Raw genomic sequence first — 16,676 nt, 5'->3', positions numbered from 1 at the left:
CATGATTCAACCGATCATCGAAAAATTTGCATTTCTATAGTGATGCACAGGGCAATTTTCCATCAATAAAAGTACATCGGGTTGCATTTTTTTTAAATGAAAAAAACTGATGAACCTCATGAATTCAGGTAATTCAAAATGAGGTTCGAACTTCTTAGCAAGCAAACTGATCATTTTTGAAGTAATGTATATATGGTACGGGTAATGGGCTATAAATAATTAATGGGCTAATAATAATTAAAGCATATAAAAAAAAATATATATAGGGAACTAATTGGAAAAGTAGATATATACCTGATATCGTATTACCTACAGCTAATCTATAACAAAAATGCGTACATCAATCGCTAAAATAGCTTTTGAATGTACCGAAGAGCTGGAAAACCAGAATAGTTTTTCTATTTCTGTGAAGGTAAAAACAATTCACTAGTATATAAGAAGAAAAGAATAAAAGAAGGAAAATATAGTGAAGCGAATGATATAAATTGAAGACACAATTAATGGGATAAGGAATGATTAAATTGAAAGAAAAAAAAATAATGATACATTGAAGACAAACAGTTGGAAAAAGCGTTTGAAGAGATAAATAGTGAAAAGAATACAGGGTAGAACAAATTAAACGGAAGAAAAATCGAAGATTAATGATTGAAAAAAAAATGTGAAGGGGTTTTTAAAAGTAGAAAATGGTACATTTAATTGATGAAAAATCTGTTTATATGAAGATAAAGGAAATAAATATGAAGGGTTTTGAAAAGGGATTAAAAAAATTAAAATGTAAACGAAGATTAAAAAAAATTATATGAAGAAATAGAGAAAAAATAAAGAAGATTAATAAATAGGGAGAATAATGATGAAAATATGAAGAGGCAGAAAAATTCAATACTAGAAGCTTTAAAAGAGAAGATATATGATGACAAAATATATCAAGTAATTTATTAGAAATATATAATGAGGATCATAGACACCCACAGCTAATCTATAACAAAAATGCGTCCATCAATCGCAATAATTGTTTTTGAATGTACCGATGAGCTGGAAACCCAGAATAATATTGCTATTTCTGTTACGGTAAACACGATTCTCGGCTGTATAAAAATAGAAAGAAGAGATATAAAGGGTTCACAATACATAAACAATATACTTTTTCCAATATTTCAATTATTTGAATGAGATGAATGAGAATGACAAGACAAGGGACACGTCCCAGTATGAATGAATGATGCATGATTGAAATATTTGAATACAATAACATTATATAGGAAAAAGTAATTATCGATTGTGTGTATGTGTGTGTGTGCATTTTCATGTGCGTGATTTCTTCCCTCAGTGTTTATAAAAGTGAGATTGAAAAAAATGACACTAATAAAACGAGGAAATTCAAATTAATGAAAAACATATATATGAAAGAAAGCGAAAATTTTGAGAGAGGTATATTAACATTCCCCAAATATATATGAAAATAAATGAATGATAATGAAATGAAAAAAAAAATAAAAGTGAGTATTAAATGTAAAAATAGGAGTATATGCACACTCTCAAAATGAAAGAAAAAAAGAAACGTATCAAGAGCATAGAAATAAAAAAAAAAACTATTTAAAACGTAAAACTTAAATAGAAAGCAAATGTTCGAACCAAAAGAGATAAATCGAGAAAAAAACAATCACCAACAACATGGTTTGAAATGAGAAAACATGAATTAAAAAAATAAAAATTTGTATGGCACATTGTTCTAACTTTATTGTATGAAAAGGATGAATGAGTAGATACGGAATGAATGAACAAGGAAGGCGCCCCGGAATGTAAATGAATATATCAAATGATGAAAAAGAAATGTATTTATAATGTGCCATTATGAAAAAGGAGTAATATAAGCGAAAATATAAAAGTAAAGAGGTAAACCTCTCATATATAAAGAAAAATAGGTAATATGCTATCTACAATATCTACAATAACATGTTATCTACTATATTTTGGTGTAAAATTCATTTTATTTTTTCCTGCCTATACTAAATAGAACAATCTAAGTATTTTCACAGATCCCACCTAGGACCTACAAAAAGAGGGGAGAGAGACCGCATCCACAGTTTATTTTCAAAACCGGGACTGAAGTGACATTCTATATCCGTGAAGAAGAGGAAGAGAGATACCTGTCTGTCAACAGAGGAATGGTAAGAAGGTTAAAGATAAAAAAAAATAAATATATATATATATATATATATATATATATATATATATATATATATATATATATATATATATATATATATATAGTTTAATAACTGGATATGGAAAAAAAGATAAAGAGAGAAATTATGAAAAAACAATGAGTTAATGATAGAGATGAAAGTAATCGATAAATTGTTAGTATTATAAAAGTGATATATGTATATGCTAAACACTTTTGAAAACTGTATTAAATTTTATTGACAATTTGCTTAAAAGTTAGAAATACGAAAAAAAAAATTGACAAAGTTAAAAAAATAGACAAAACAATGTATGAACAAGAAAATTGTATAATTATATATCATAAGATGATCGATTTCCATGGTTCCGAATGGATTTCCGACGAGGAGCGAGACGTGGCCAGGCGTGGCAAGGACAAAACTCAGCACAGCGCTGAAGGGAAGAAGAACGATTCGGCATCCCAGCTGAATGGTCACAAGAAGAGGACGACGAGTCATGCGGAAGGTCAATGGTGTTGGGTGCTGTGGGACGACGGAGCGAAAACAAGTAGCAATTCGAGAGTCGTGGAAAACGTGGAGTTTATCGAGAATATGATCCTAAGGAAATGGAAGTAAAAGCAGTTCAATTCGTGAGGGAACTGGAATTCCGTAATGGAGGTAGTGCCTGGGCGCACTACATTTCACGTGAATGATGATGATGATAAAGAGAAAAACTCCGATCCAGATGAAGGTGAACAGGAGGCAAATTATATTTAAGGATGAACCAATTGAGACTATATTGAAATGAATGAAAAGCCAAGGTTGGTGAAATTTCAATCACTACAACCAGAGAAGAAAAGAAAAATAAAAAAAGCTGGCAAACGTTGAATTTCATTTCAACGATGGAAGATGTGATGGACTAAAGTACCGTTCTAAAAGGTTGTTCAGGAATGGAATCAAGACGGATGAAACGGCGCAACGCGGAAGGAGACAAGCGGCAACTCACACCTAGTACCAGAGACCAACCAATTGACGAGTCACGAGTCGACGGATATACGGAGCGGAAGAGGAGTAGCCGGTGAACAGTGAGAATCTTATATAAAATAAAAATTATAGAGTTTATGCAAATGTTTGAAAAAGAAAACATTATATTTACAAATATATATTATATTTACAATTTACATTACAAATTACAAACTACAATTTACAATTTACATTATATTTACAATTAGGAAAAATTCAAAAAAAAAAATGCAATTGAAAAAGGTAGATTAGTCTTTTTAATAACAATATGTGAATCTAAATATTTACACAAATCAAGAATGTATTGTGACGAAATTATACACTTTTACATAATTGACGAAAAGATAGCAAAACAATTATTAAAATTACAGAAAACAAGCCTTACGAACCAATTTTAGGGAAAACTCTTCTAGTTTCCCCTAAAACTCATTGAGTAGGGGGAGATGCAGCGCCCCTTTATAAATAATTTAATATTACATTGCCAACTAGAATGTAAAGATGAATCCAATAAGGATTTTATACTCCGCTCAGCTTTTGAGACATGCAGACGTTTATTTTGATTGCGCTTATCACGAGTGAAGCATACCACCGTTGTAAATTTATTTGAATATACTGTGCCGCGTCGCGTGAAAAGTGTTCCGCGATGAGGCGAGAAAACACGTTCAAAATAGACTATTCCCAGCTCGCCGTCAAGCCGTCGGTCGAAAAGTTAATTGGTTTTTGTCGTTCGGTTCTCGGATTGAAGATGGAGGACATCAAGCGACTCCAGTGCCACAGAGGAGATGCGTGTGCGTTCGTAGAAGTTAGCGACTTAGCACTCGCACAAAAAGTTGTTGACGAACATGACGGGAAGCATGAGGTGGAGAGTGATGGGAAAAAACACACACTTCGTATCACGCTGGAAGATGGCAGCGTCGAAGTACGTGTTTACGATCTCCCCGAAGATCGTCGGAAAGGAAGGTCGTCGATTTTCTTTCTGGATTCGGTGATGTAGTATCGATCCGAGAAGTATCATGGGGCGAAAACAACGAAGCCCAAGGCATACCGCTCGGCATATGGTCTGCTCGTATGTTGGTGAAGCGGAATATCGATTCGTGGGTAACCATCGACGGAGAGCAAGCGTTTGTCGTGTATAAGGGACAGTTGCACTCCTGCCGCCACTGCAAAGAGCAAGCGCACACTGGCATATCATGTGTACAGAACAAAAAGCTTCTGTACCAGAAAAGCTACGCGAACGTGACGAAACAACCAGGACAAACTAACAGGTCAACTACCGATCAACAACCCAAGAAATCAGCTGGTGTGAGATAGGCACATACGAAAAAGTCTACCGTGCCACCACTGACATCGTCGCAGGTATTTCCAGAACTGCCGAGTGTCACGAACCTGGAGGAACCCTCAGGTTCAAAAACACACACAAGCAGCCAGCCCGAAAGCACCTCAGCTCCAAAAACGAATGTTACTCAATCTCAACGAACCAAATCGTCTCTACTAACGCCTCCGCAGGCTATCGTTGCTGTGGATGATTATTTCAAAAAGCCAGCGTTACGATCGCAGAGCAAGAGTAGCAATGGTAACGAAACAGATGACTCTACCACATCCGTCAATAGCAGACCGAACCGTGGAAGACCGGCTGGTAAAAAGCCCCGCCGAGACGATATAGACGGAGAGAGTTTTGAAGTAATGTTAGTTTAAATGGCTCTCACGTCGTATAACATCTCGTCCATCAACATCGCTACCATCACGAACCCCACGAAACTGAACGCTTTACGAAATTTCGTCAACCTTGACATCATGTGTCTGCAAGAAGTAGAAAACGACCAGCTCTCCTTGCCTGGCTACGTCGTTTTCTTCAATGTAGACCATATGAGAAGGGGAACAGCTATTGCTCTGAAACAACACATACAAGTGACTAACGTTGAGAGAAGCCTGGACAGCCGACTGATTGCTCTACGAGTGCAAGACACGACGATCTGCAATGTTTACACTCCCTCCGGTTCCTCACAACGAGCCGTTCGGGAAAATTTCTTCCACGAAACGCTTCCCTATTATCTTCGTCATAACACCACGCATGTAATATTGACTGGTGACTTCAATTGCGTGCTCCGAACATGCGATTCTAGCAGCCCGAACGCGAGTCTCGCTCTCAAAGCTGTGGTCCAACAACTACAGCTACATGACGTATGGGAGAAACTATATCCACGTGATAGTGGTTTCACATATGTCTGTCGCAACGCTCAGTCGCGCCTTGATCGTATCTATGTCAGCAACGGACTGCGCGATCATTTGCGAGTTGCACATGTTCACGTCTGCTCATTCACCAACCACAAAGCGCTCACACTCCGTCTATGCCTCCCCCATCTAGGACAAGAACATGGCCGTGGATTTTGGTCCCTTCGACCATATCTTATGACTAGCGAAAACGTTGCGGAATTCCAGTATAAGTGGCAATACTGGACCCGACAGCGCAGAAATTACGGCTCTTGGATTGAGTGGTGGCTTATGTTAGCGAAGCCCAAAATAAAACGATTTTTCAAGTGGAAAAGTCGATCCGTGTTCGATGAATTCCACAGTAAACATCAGCATCTATACGCTGAGCTACAACGCGCCTACGATGAGTACTACCAGCATCCTAAAATGTCAACAACTATTAACCGACTCAAAGGGGAGATGCTAGCGCTTCAACGGAGATTCTCTCATACTTTCATGAGAATCAACGAAACGCACGTGGCGGGAGAACCCACATCAATTTTTCAATTGGGGGAGAGGCGAAGGAAAAAAACCATCATAACACAGCTGCAGACAGAGCAGGATACAACAATTACAGAGTCAAGAGCGATCGAAGACCACATGGTAACCTACTTTTCGACACTCTACTCAGAGGAGGCGAGAAACGACGATGAGAACAATTTCACCTGTGAAAGTGTTATTCCACTAACCGACGAAGTCTCTATGAGCAGCATCACGACGGCAGAAATTTGGTCTGCGATAACAGCGAGCGCACCACGAAAGTCTCCGGGCTGTGACGGAATACCGAGAGAATTTTATCATCGTATGTTCGACGTCATCCACCGCGAGCTGAACCTGTGCTAAACGAGGTACTCAGCGGAAATATTCCTCCAGCGTTTGTGGAGGGCATCATCGTGCTGGTCAAGAAGAGGGGAGGCGACCATACGGCCAGATCATATCGTCCGATCTCATTGTTAAACAGCGACTACAAGCTCTTGTTCCGCATCCTAAAAACAAGATTAGAGCGAGTGTTGAGAGAACATCATGTCCTCAGTGAAGGGCAGAAATGCTCGAACTCAGAACGAAACATTTTTCAAGCCACTCTCGCTCTGAAAGATCGCATAGCAAGTCTCCGTCATAACCATCGTGCTGGGAAGCTAATAAGCTTTGATCTCGACCATGCGTTCGATCGGGTCCGGCACTCTTTCCTCTTTCAAACCATGCGTTCGCTCGGCTTCAACCATGATTTCATCGCTCTACTCTCGCGCATCGCCAGTCTATCTACTTCTCGGCTGCTTATCAACGGACATCTCTCTCGCTCGTTCGAGATTCAACGATCAGTACGACAGGGGGACCCGTTGTCAATGCACCTCTTCGTACTGTACCTTCATCCACTGGTGTCCAGGCTCGAACGTGTGTGCGGAAACGATCTGCTGGCAGCGTATGCGGTCGACATCAGCGTCATCGTCACATCGGTAACTCAAATTGATGCGATGCGTCAGCTGTTTACTCGCTTCGAGAGAGCCGCTGGTGCAAAATTGAATTTACGAAAAACTGTTACTATCGATGTTGGGTCTTGCGAAAACGGCTGTATCGACACCCAGTGGCTGCAAACAGCCGATGTAGTTAAAATATTGGGTGTAGTTTTCGCAAACTCGATAAAACTAATGACAACACTGAACTGGAATGCGCTGGTGGGGAAATTCTCACAACTAATGTGGCTGCACTCTCTGCGTATGCTGATGCTGCATCAAAAAGTGACCATGCTGAACACGTTCGGCACCTCCAGGATATGGTACCTCGCGTCCATTCTACCACCGTTGAACGTACATACAGCGAAGATTACATCAACGATGGGAACGTTTCTCTGGAGAGGGACAGTTGCTCGCGTCCCGATGATGCAGTTGGCTCGCAGCAAGGAAAAGGGTGGCCTGAAGCTGCAATTACCTGCGCTTAAGTGTAAGTCGCTCGCTATTAACCGTCATCTGAAAGAGATCGGATCCCTTCCTTATTACAGTTCCTTTCTTTTCCAAGCAAATCCTCGACCCCAAATTTCAATGGATCTTCCTGACCTTAAAACAATCCTGTCAAACATAACCCAAATTCCCCATCAAATCCAACAGAACCCCTCCGCCGATCAAATTCACCAGCATTTCGTCAATCAAATTGAAATACCAAGGGTGGAACGGAATAATCCGGAAAATAACTGGCGACGCACGTGGCAAAATATCGCGTCGAAGCAGCTTACGTCAGTACAGCGGACGAAACTATACTTGCTGGTGAATGAGAAGATCGAGCATCGGAAATTACTTTTCGTGTTGCAGCGTGTAAATGACGAAAACTGTATACGCTGTGGCAACCGAACAGTAGAAACACTTCAACACAAATTTTGTACTTGTGTTCACGTCGAACAAGCTTGGACGGTTCTTCAACAGAAAATATCATGCTTCTTAGGTGGATGGAGAAGGCTCGATTTCGAGGAGCTGAAAAAACCTAGCCTAGTGGGAATAAACGGAAGGCGTAGAGTGAAAATTCTTAAACTTTTTATTACTTATATTTGCTTCGTTAATGAATGTGATGGTAAAGGGTGTGCCACATCAAATTGCATCACGGAAAAAACGCTGCAGAAATTTAATTTTTAGGAATTATATCTTCAGCTTTCGATTATAATCAGATAAGAGTGTATAGATCACGTTGGCCATGCTTCACTGTCAATTTTTCGTAAATTTGGAAAAATGTCGTCGAACGAAAAAGAGCGTCGTGAATTAATCCTGTGCACTCATTTCGAGAATCCGGAGTTGTCACATCGGGACATCGGTAAGATGCTGGGAATCGTCCAATCCACGGTCAGCAGAGTACTAAAACGATACTTCGAGAACCTAACCATCGACCGGAAGGTGAAGAACGGCAAAAATGGATGCTCCGTCAGTGAAAAAGATCACAAGCGCGTAGTTAAGCAGTTAAGACGTGATCCGAGAAGTTCGGTCCGGGATGTCACCAATAAGCTGAATTTGTCAAGTTCATTCGTCCAGCGGACCAAGCAGCGGGAGGGCCTGCGTACATACAAGGTTCAGAAGGCTCCTAACCGCGACGAAAGGCAAAACATGGTGGGGAAGACGCGAGCCCGGAAGCTGTACACCGAAATGCTGACGAAGCCGCATTGCCTGGTAATGGACGACGAAACCTACGTCAAAGCGGACTTTCGTCAGCTGCCGGGCCTGTTGTTCTTCTCCGCAGAGGACAAATTCAGCGTTCCGGAGGAGATTCGCAAGCAGAAACTATCCAAGTTTGCCAAAAAGTACATGGTGTGGCAAGCGATCTGCTCTTGCGGAAAGCGGAGCGCCCCCTTCGTGATGACCGGCACGGTAAACGGGCAGGTTTACCTTAAGGAGTGCCTACAGAAGCGCTTACTACCACTATTGAAGCAGCACGAGGGCCCGACCATCTTCTGGCCGGATCTTGCTTCGTGCCACTATTCAAAGGACGTGTTGGAGTGGTACGAAGCCAACGGGGTCACCTTCGTGCCAAAGTAAATGAACCCGCCCAACGCGCCGGACCTTCGCCCAATAGAGAAATATTGGACGATTATGAAGCAGGCCCTCCAGAAGAACCCAAAAGTTGTCAAATCGGAGGCGGACTTCAAGAGAAAATGGATTTCTGTTCAAAAAAAACTACAACCTGACGTTGTACAGAACCTTATGGACGGGGTAAAGAGGAAGGTGCGAGCATACGGGCTTGGGCTCGAAGTATGAATGAAAAGAAAATGCCAAAAGTTGTTTAATAGTTTTTATTTTACTGTCTAAAATTTTCAAAAGGATCGGTCTACTGGGCGAATTTCTACAGCGTTTTTTCCGTGATGCAATTTGATGTGACACACCCTTTAGAATTAACATAGATGATCTGAAGTTTCATCTAGATATAGAATCATGACGTTTAAGAAATGAAACAAACATACTTTTTCTAAAATGTACTGACAAATAAAACCATGTTGAAAAAAAAAAAATCTAAATATTTACACAAATCAAGAATGTATTGTGACGAAATTATACACTTTTACATAATTGACGAAAAGATAGCAAAACAATTATTAAAATTACAGAAAACAAGCCTTACGAACCAATTTTAGGGAAAACTCTTCTAGTTTCCCCTAAAACTCATTGAGTAGGGGGAGATGCAGCGCCCCTTTATAAATAATTTAATATTACATTGCCAACTAGAATGTAAAGATGAATCCAATAAGGATTTTCAAATAAGAATGTCGGAATTTTCCATACGAATGGAAAATTCCATGAATCATAGAAATATAAGTAGAGTAGGTAGTAAAATAGGCTAACTCTACCTGAGAGTTCAGTCGGTAGAAATTAGGATAGGTTAGGTTTCGTTAGGATGATTCAGAAAAATAAAAGGGAGTCAATCGTCAGCCAGGGAGGCGGACGGTAGTGTCTCCTGGAGTAGAAAATCCAGAAAGTGTTTTATTCATAACTAAAAGACAGTGCCCTAGGCCGCCCGGCCAGGTTCGTTCACTCATCTGAACATTGAAATCTCCGATGATGATATTAGTTTGGGGAAAAAGTTATCTATTTTTTTCTCGATAGCTGGTTTTAGTGATAAATATCACGTGTAATATGGATCATACAATTGCAAGTTTAGGCTCGTGCATAACTCGAGAAATACCCAAGCAAATGGTTTCAAACATGGTATGCAAGGTGGGTTGGGGGAGGTATTTGAATACCATACAAACAAAATACAATTTTCTGCATAACTCGAGAATTAATAGATAAAATTGTAGAAAAATTGGAATGTGAGAATTTTAGAGTACAAGAAATGATTCAAACAATGAATAGTTTTGCGATTGAACCCATGAACGTTCGCTTAGCAATAAAACGTGAATGTTTGAAAGTATTGATAACAAAAAATTCGTTTTTGGACGAAGTTTGCCGGGTCATTTAGTGTTACTATACAAATTAATCGTATGTTCCCTGTCCGTCTTAAGCCGGGTTTATACGGTGCGAGTAAGCACGCGAGTCGGCCTAGTCAGTTACAGCAGTATAGCTACTCACACCGTGTGAACGCATCATGTCAGTTAAGGTTTTAGACGGTGCCAGTCAACGCGATAGTAGAAGAATCCAATCACTAGAGTCTAGTTATTAGAGCCATGTAAACACCCGGCTCCAGTTACTTGCGCAAGTATCGCACAAGTAATTGGCCACGCCAGCGAATAGAAAATTTTCTAGATACTGGCGCCAATAGATAAATGACAATTGCTTCCAAACAGTGCGTTATATTAGACATTTCTCGCGTAACTTTTGAAAAGGTCCAATGTAACATTTTCGTCAACTCGAGAAAAACGAAGTTGAAGACCCGAACATTATTCCGCGAATTGTCTTAAAAGTTATCGATCTTTATCGCTCCTCTCACCACTAGCGATCAAGAATAGCTCTCCAAAACCAATCGTAGCTGTTGTTCCGTGATTTGAGTTTAAAGTTGAAGCCAAGGAGCGAAAAATGTTACATTGGACGTTTTGACTGCCCGCGTTTGCACATTGGACATATTACGTTGCACGATAAGAATTTGAAACTAACTACTAAACAACAATAAAAAAAATCAGCATTTCGTTCTAAAGGCAGATTATTATTGTTATCACCCGTTGAATTGAACTGAAATCGATAACAACTACTGTAAGAAACAAAAACTCAAAACGACCGAAGTACGACTTCGTGTTGTTTTGACTGCTTTGTTACTTCGGACGATTCGGGCACCGGAGGAAAGTGGCGTCCGAAGTAACAGCTGGGTGCTTAAAATCCGAATCTGTACATTGGATATTTTTTGTATCGGCGATAAAAAGATGAAGAAAATAGATACGTGAACGATTGTTTTTGTAATGCATTCAATGATTGAAGACTAATAGCGTGCATCCATTTACTCGATTTGTTTACATTTGTTACAGAGGACCTTTTCACAAGTTACGCGAGATTTGTGTGAAATCGAAATGCCAGGTAGTTTCAGTGTTGCCACATATTTATTTGTACTGGAAGGGGAATAATCTTTTTCGGCTATGGTGAAAACAATTATTAAACGGTGTTATTTGGCTTGCTCTGTAATTTGTATGTTTGTATGTTTGTATGTTTGTAACATGTTTGTTTGTAGCGCTTTACCACATTAAAAGAAATTTAACCCCCTTCCTGTTGACCGATTGGTCTGAAATTTGGAACACACCTTTATCTCTGCAGTCATTATAAAACTGGGTATTTCATTATTTTAAAAATCCAAGATGGCGGCTGCTACAAAATGGCGGATTACATATTTTCTCAAAACCCCATCAACATGGGTATCAAATCAAAGGGCTTGACTAGTAGAACATAGTTATGCATGAGGAATGCAAATCCAAAATGGCCGCCTCCCAAAACGGTGGTTCACATATTTTCTCAAAACCCGGTCAATATTGGTATCAAATGAAAGGACTTGACTAGTAGAACACAGTTTTTCATGAGAAATGCAAATTCAAAATGGCCGCCACCACAAAATGGCGGATCACATATTTTCTCAAAACCCTATCAATATGGGTATCAAATGAAAGGGCTTGACTAGTAGAACACAGTTATCCAAGAGAAATGCAAATCCAAAATGGCCGCCATCACAAAACGGTTGTTCACATATTTTCTCAAAACCCTTTTAATATGGGTATCAAATGAAAGGGCTTGACTAGTAGAATACTGTTATTTATGAAAAATGCAAATCTAAAATGGCGGCCACTACAAAATGGCGGATTACATATTTTCAGAAATTTATGGAAAATTATGAAAAATGTAAATCCAAAATGACCGCCATCATAAAATGGCGCCATGTTTTTTCGAAGCCCATCAATATGGGTATCAAATGAAGGTGCTCGACTGGTAGAACACAGTAGATCATGAAAAATCCCAACAAACATCGAAACATACTTTTAATTCTTCTGTCATTATAAAACTGCGTATTCCATGTTCATGGAAAATTTGATTTGACCGCCGCTAAAAGATGTCATTTTGGATTTGCATTCCTCATGAATAATTGTGTTCTACTAGCCAAGCCCTTTCATTTGATACCCATATTGAAGGAGTTTGGGAAAATATGTAATCCGCCATTTTGTAGCGGCAGCCATCTTGGAGTTTCAAAATCATGAAATACCCAGTTTTATAATGACTGCAGAGATAAAGGTGTGTTCCAAATTTCAGATCAATCGGTCAACAGGAAGGGGCTCAAATTTCTATTTATGTGGTAAAGCGCTACAGACAAACATGTTACAAACATATAAACGTACAAACATACAAACATACAAATTACAGGGCAAGCTAAATAAAACCGTTTAAAAACAGTTCCTATCGGTGCTTTATGAGAAAAATCTGTGTTCACTGGATGGTTCGATGGTACAAGGAACATCAAATTCAATTCCCTCAACGTATACATGGAAGAATCTTCATTCGTGTTGAAGGCATTGTGCTTCATGTGTTCGAATTGTGAAGCGAAAATGATAATAGACAATGAAATCATGGAAATATCAGGAAATTTATATAAAAACAGTAAATTAAACAAGAAGTAAAATTTTTCATTCAAATTTTGACAATTTAAAACTGCCTCCGGGCCTACAAAACCGATAAAGATTAATTTGCCTCCCAAAAAGGTTATCGCCACCAGACGTCGACAAGGTCATTCGTCATCGAGGATAAAGTGACAGCCAAGCTGCCCAGTTGCTGATAATGTGTATGAACGCACAGCACCAGTCAACTGGTGATCTAAATATGGCGTGCCGTTGACGTTCAAGTAACTGGCGCCAATTACTGGTCAATGTGTAAATCAGCTATTAGTGTCATGTGTGATCCGGTGTGTGAGCTACTTCAAAGTTTTTTGGTTTTACTCGCACTCGCATCCCTCAAAACGTCAAAAACAGCATGTAGCGTTCGAATCTGGGATGCCAAATGTAAAGAAATGTCTCCATTTTGAAGAAATTTAAAAATATGCGAAGCTATGAACAGACAGATTATTGGTAAAACATATAAAACATTCATAGTTTCTAAACGAAATCGTTGTTATTTTGTTTTGCACGCTGGTGAGGTACGCTTTCTATTTGAGATAGTTTTCTTGAAAATCTAAATATAAAATCATTATCAGACACAATCTTTATTCAAAATTCACTCACCACTTGCAAAAAAGTATTGTTCCAAGCAACAGAATACATATTCGATTTGAAAAAGTCAATTTTCAATCATTATTTGAATGTTGATGCATATTTATTCCACCTGTAAATCTGCTATCATTTTCATTTCACAAATTGGTACCCGAAGCTGCTGTCAACGTGAAATAAATAAAATTAAAAAAAATCTTTTAGACTGCTATTCAGCGCATCACATACTTTCGGAATCATTTTAGTTGTGGATGGTTTTGAGATTCTTAAAAATATCGACAATAATCTGAACCATATTCTAGAAGAAAGGCACATCAATGTTTATGTTATGTTATGTGTTATTTCACAATGGAGTAAAGTGAACAGCAAAACACTCATTTGTCAGTTTAGCTTCGTTAGGTCCCTAATGCGATTTCATATTTCGAAATATAACTTCCATTGCTAAGAAGAAATGGAAAGTCCCATCATTCACTATGCAGATTGCAGAGTTGTTAGCTCTAGCTCGTAAATATGAAAAAAGAGATGGTTGACACCATCCAGGTTGTGTTTTGCTGACTACCAATTGTTACACTGCTGACATCTTCTTTTCCGCTGACTTATTTTGATGATGTAAAAAGCTACGAATTTTGTTATGTTCTGTCGAGGAAAGTTTACGCTTCATCGACGGTGTATTCATAGGCGAATTCAACATTCATGTCATCCACATTATCACTAAAATTAGATGAAGCTGAAATTCGACATGATGTAGATGCTGCTTCACTGTCCATCAATTTCTGGGCTGAACATTCTTCTCGCCGCTTTGATAGCAAGACCATCAATCCAATAAGATGTTCTTGTGTATCGGCTGTATGCGAAGTATTCGGTACTACGGTCATGTATTGTGAAAGAGTCACGATTTTCAAGTTGTTTCTGAACAATGGAGTTGAGTGCCGTTGTTTTGCACGAAAAGATTCTCCAGACAATCTTGGATGAGTTGTTATGGATATCATTATTATATTAAAGATGCGGGTATTTAACAGACTTATTTCATCCTTTATCCTTTTTGAGATTGCCTTACTGAAAATATGAAAAATCATTAATTTCCCACCAACCAAATGTTCCGATTCATAGAAACAGAAATTAAAAATTTCCGAAATTTTATAATATTTGGCAACTCTGGCATCTTTATGTCATGGCTTCGTTTTTGTACGACGAAGAAGAGTAAGAAGCCAGTTGTCTAATCTTGTCTTAGGTAGTATCGAGTTGTCGACAGCAGCTCACACTGTATGAATGGACAAGGTGAGTCAACCAATTGTCAAGCGAGTTCACCGAGTCAGTAGCTGCTCACTGTCAAGTCAGCTACTAGCAACGTATGAATGGGCCTTTACTCGTACTTTCCCGACTAATTATTCTAAAGAAACTCCACCGTCTCAACGCATTACCAAACTATGCCAAATAACACGTCTTTATTGTTTTCTGAGTGGCAGGTTAGAGAATACGCGTAAACAAATGCAAGCGGAAGAAATTTCTTTGATAAAAATCCCTTAACAATCCCGAAGCTTCCGGTAATAATAATTCTTTCATTTTCTAATCATGCAAACATTATTTTTTCCCACACCCAATTTATAGTGCATTCTGTCCATGCAAGGCCATTGTTAGTCATTGTAAAACATATCGAAAAAGCAGCAATCACTTGTTACAGTTTCCAACCATAGGAATGAGATTTCTAAAATGTATGAGAACATTTTTTCATGCGTTCTGCGTTTCATTCTGATGTTGTTGTAAACAAAAATATATAATGATTCCAAAAACAACCAAAAGGAAAACGATATTTACAAGAAGGATTTTGTATTTGTATCAAAGTGGTTTTAGATAATATTACTTAATGTTTTTTTACCTTAGGTTTTCTGGTTCTGAATGGTATATCTCATTGAATTGATGAATAATTTCCTTTGGAATGCATTATCATTTAACTTAACTCAGTGCAATTATATCGGAACAATTTTCACCCAGGTTGTGAATATTACTTTCTCATTAATTTGACATTAACACATTTTCAGCATTCAGTTTTATTCGTGTGCATAAATATACATATTCTATATGTTTCCATTTTTCCGCACTTGGATGTAAGTTACTGCAACGTATTGTAGATTAATGCTTCAAATATTTTCACGAAAACGCACTTTTTTATCGTTATCGAGTGGACACGAAGCACATTTGGGTGTTATTGTATTCTGCATTGAGTTTTTCGTTTACAATTGGGATTAAAACATTTTATTAATCAACTAGGTAATTTCCCGCAGTTGGAAAAATCTATTTTGCTTCAGCTTCAGATTTCTCACGGGGGCACTGCTCTCTCGACGATATTCGATGATACACTGCTAGATAAGAATGTGTTGCGAAAAATACACGGTTTAGTGTCACAAAGGATAAAACGATACAGAAGAGAATCGTGAGAGCATGCTAAGAGAGACACCCACAATTTAATTCAGAACCGAAAGGTAGATGTTGTTCTAACTTTGTAAACACGAATGAAAAGGCAAATATTTCAATCTTTACTGATCAGAAGTAACGTAAAGCAGAATACTACCAATTGTGTTAGCAATAATTAGTGTTCATCCATTTGATTTCTTGTTCCGTCCGCGGGTAGTTAACACAATATTAACCACTGGTATATTAATGAAACGGGTTACAATGAACTTTCGCGCTCAATGATGGCAATCGCATTGATTTTGTCGATTTTATATATTCCTGTCACGACTCGGTTCAATTACAATGATCCGTAAATCTCAGTTCGTCGAGTCGAGTACAGAACAAAACTCTGCTGCACATTTCATTCTACTGTCAGATGAATTGATGGAAAGTGCGCAGAATCCTTGTCATCGCACATCCGTGTATGCTCTTCACTTTATTTCTCCAACTGACAAAGTATGTGTTCTGCATTTCCGAATTTTGACACCGTTTTCGCAGATGGGAACAATACGCATCGTTGATATGGGTTCAAATTTATTCAAGCGTGGCGCCTTTTCTTTTTGACATATCTATCAGGTTGTTTGCTTTATATTTCTTCGACTTGTGTTTCATATTTATATTGTAGCATACTGTAAGGTTTCGAGTAAACTTAA

The 16,676-nt window shown here is 38.5% G+C and overlaps 1 protein-coding gene across 4 annotated transcripts in view; it reads right to left on the bottom strand.

Moving 5' to 3' along the window:
- Window positions 1-16,356, bottom strand: part of LOC129762448 (teneurin-a) — a 305,694-nt gene extending 289,338 nt beyond the window's left edge. Inside the window, exons 1-2 of one of the 4 annotated variants that reach the window (XM_055760685.1) lie at window positions 16,142-16,356; window positions 15,449-15,685 (exon numbers count right to left, since the gene is read on the bottom strand). The gene's annotated coding sequence lies outside the window, so the exon portion shown is untranslated. Of the gene's footprint in view, window positions 1-15,448; window positions 16,049-16,141 lie in introns of those variants that run through there. The other 3 variants (XM_055760686.1, XM_055760687.1, XM_055760688.1) reach the window with 3 other exon arrangements.
- Window positions 16,357-16,676: the final 320 nt, after the last annotated feature.

The sequence above is a fragment of the Toxorhynchites rutilus genome, chromosome 1 (assembly GCF_029784135.1).
Source record: "Toxorhynchites rutilus septentrionalis strain SRP chromosome 1, ASM2978413v1, whole genome shotgun sequence".
Lineage (NCBI taxonomy): Eukaryota > Metazoa > Arthropoda > Insecta > Diptera > Culicidae > Toxorhynchites > Toxorhynchites rutilus.
The sequence above is the reverse complement of the archived record's forward strand: the minus strand, read 5'-3'. Positions and strand labels throughout refer to the sequence as shown.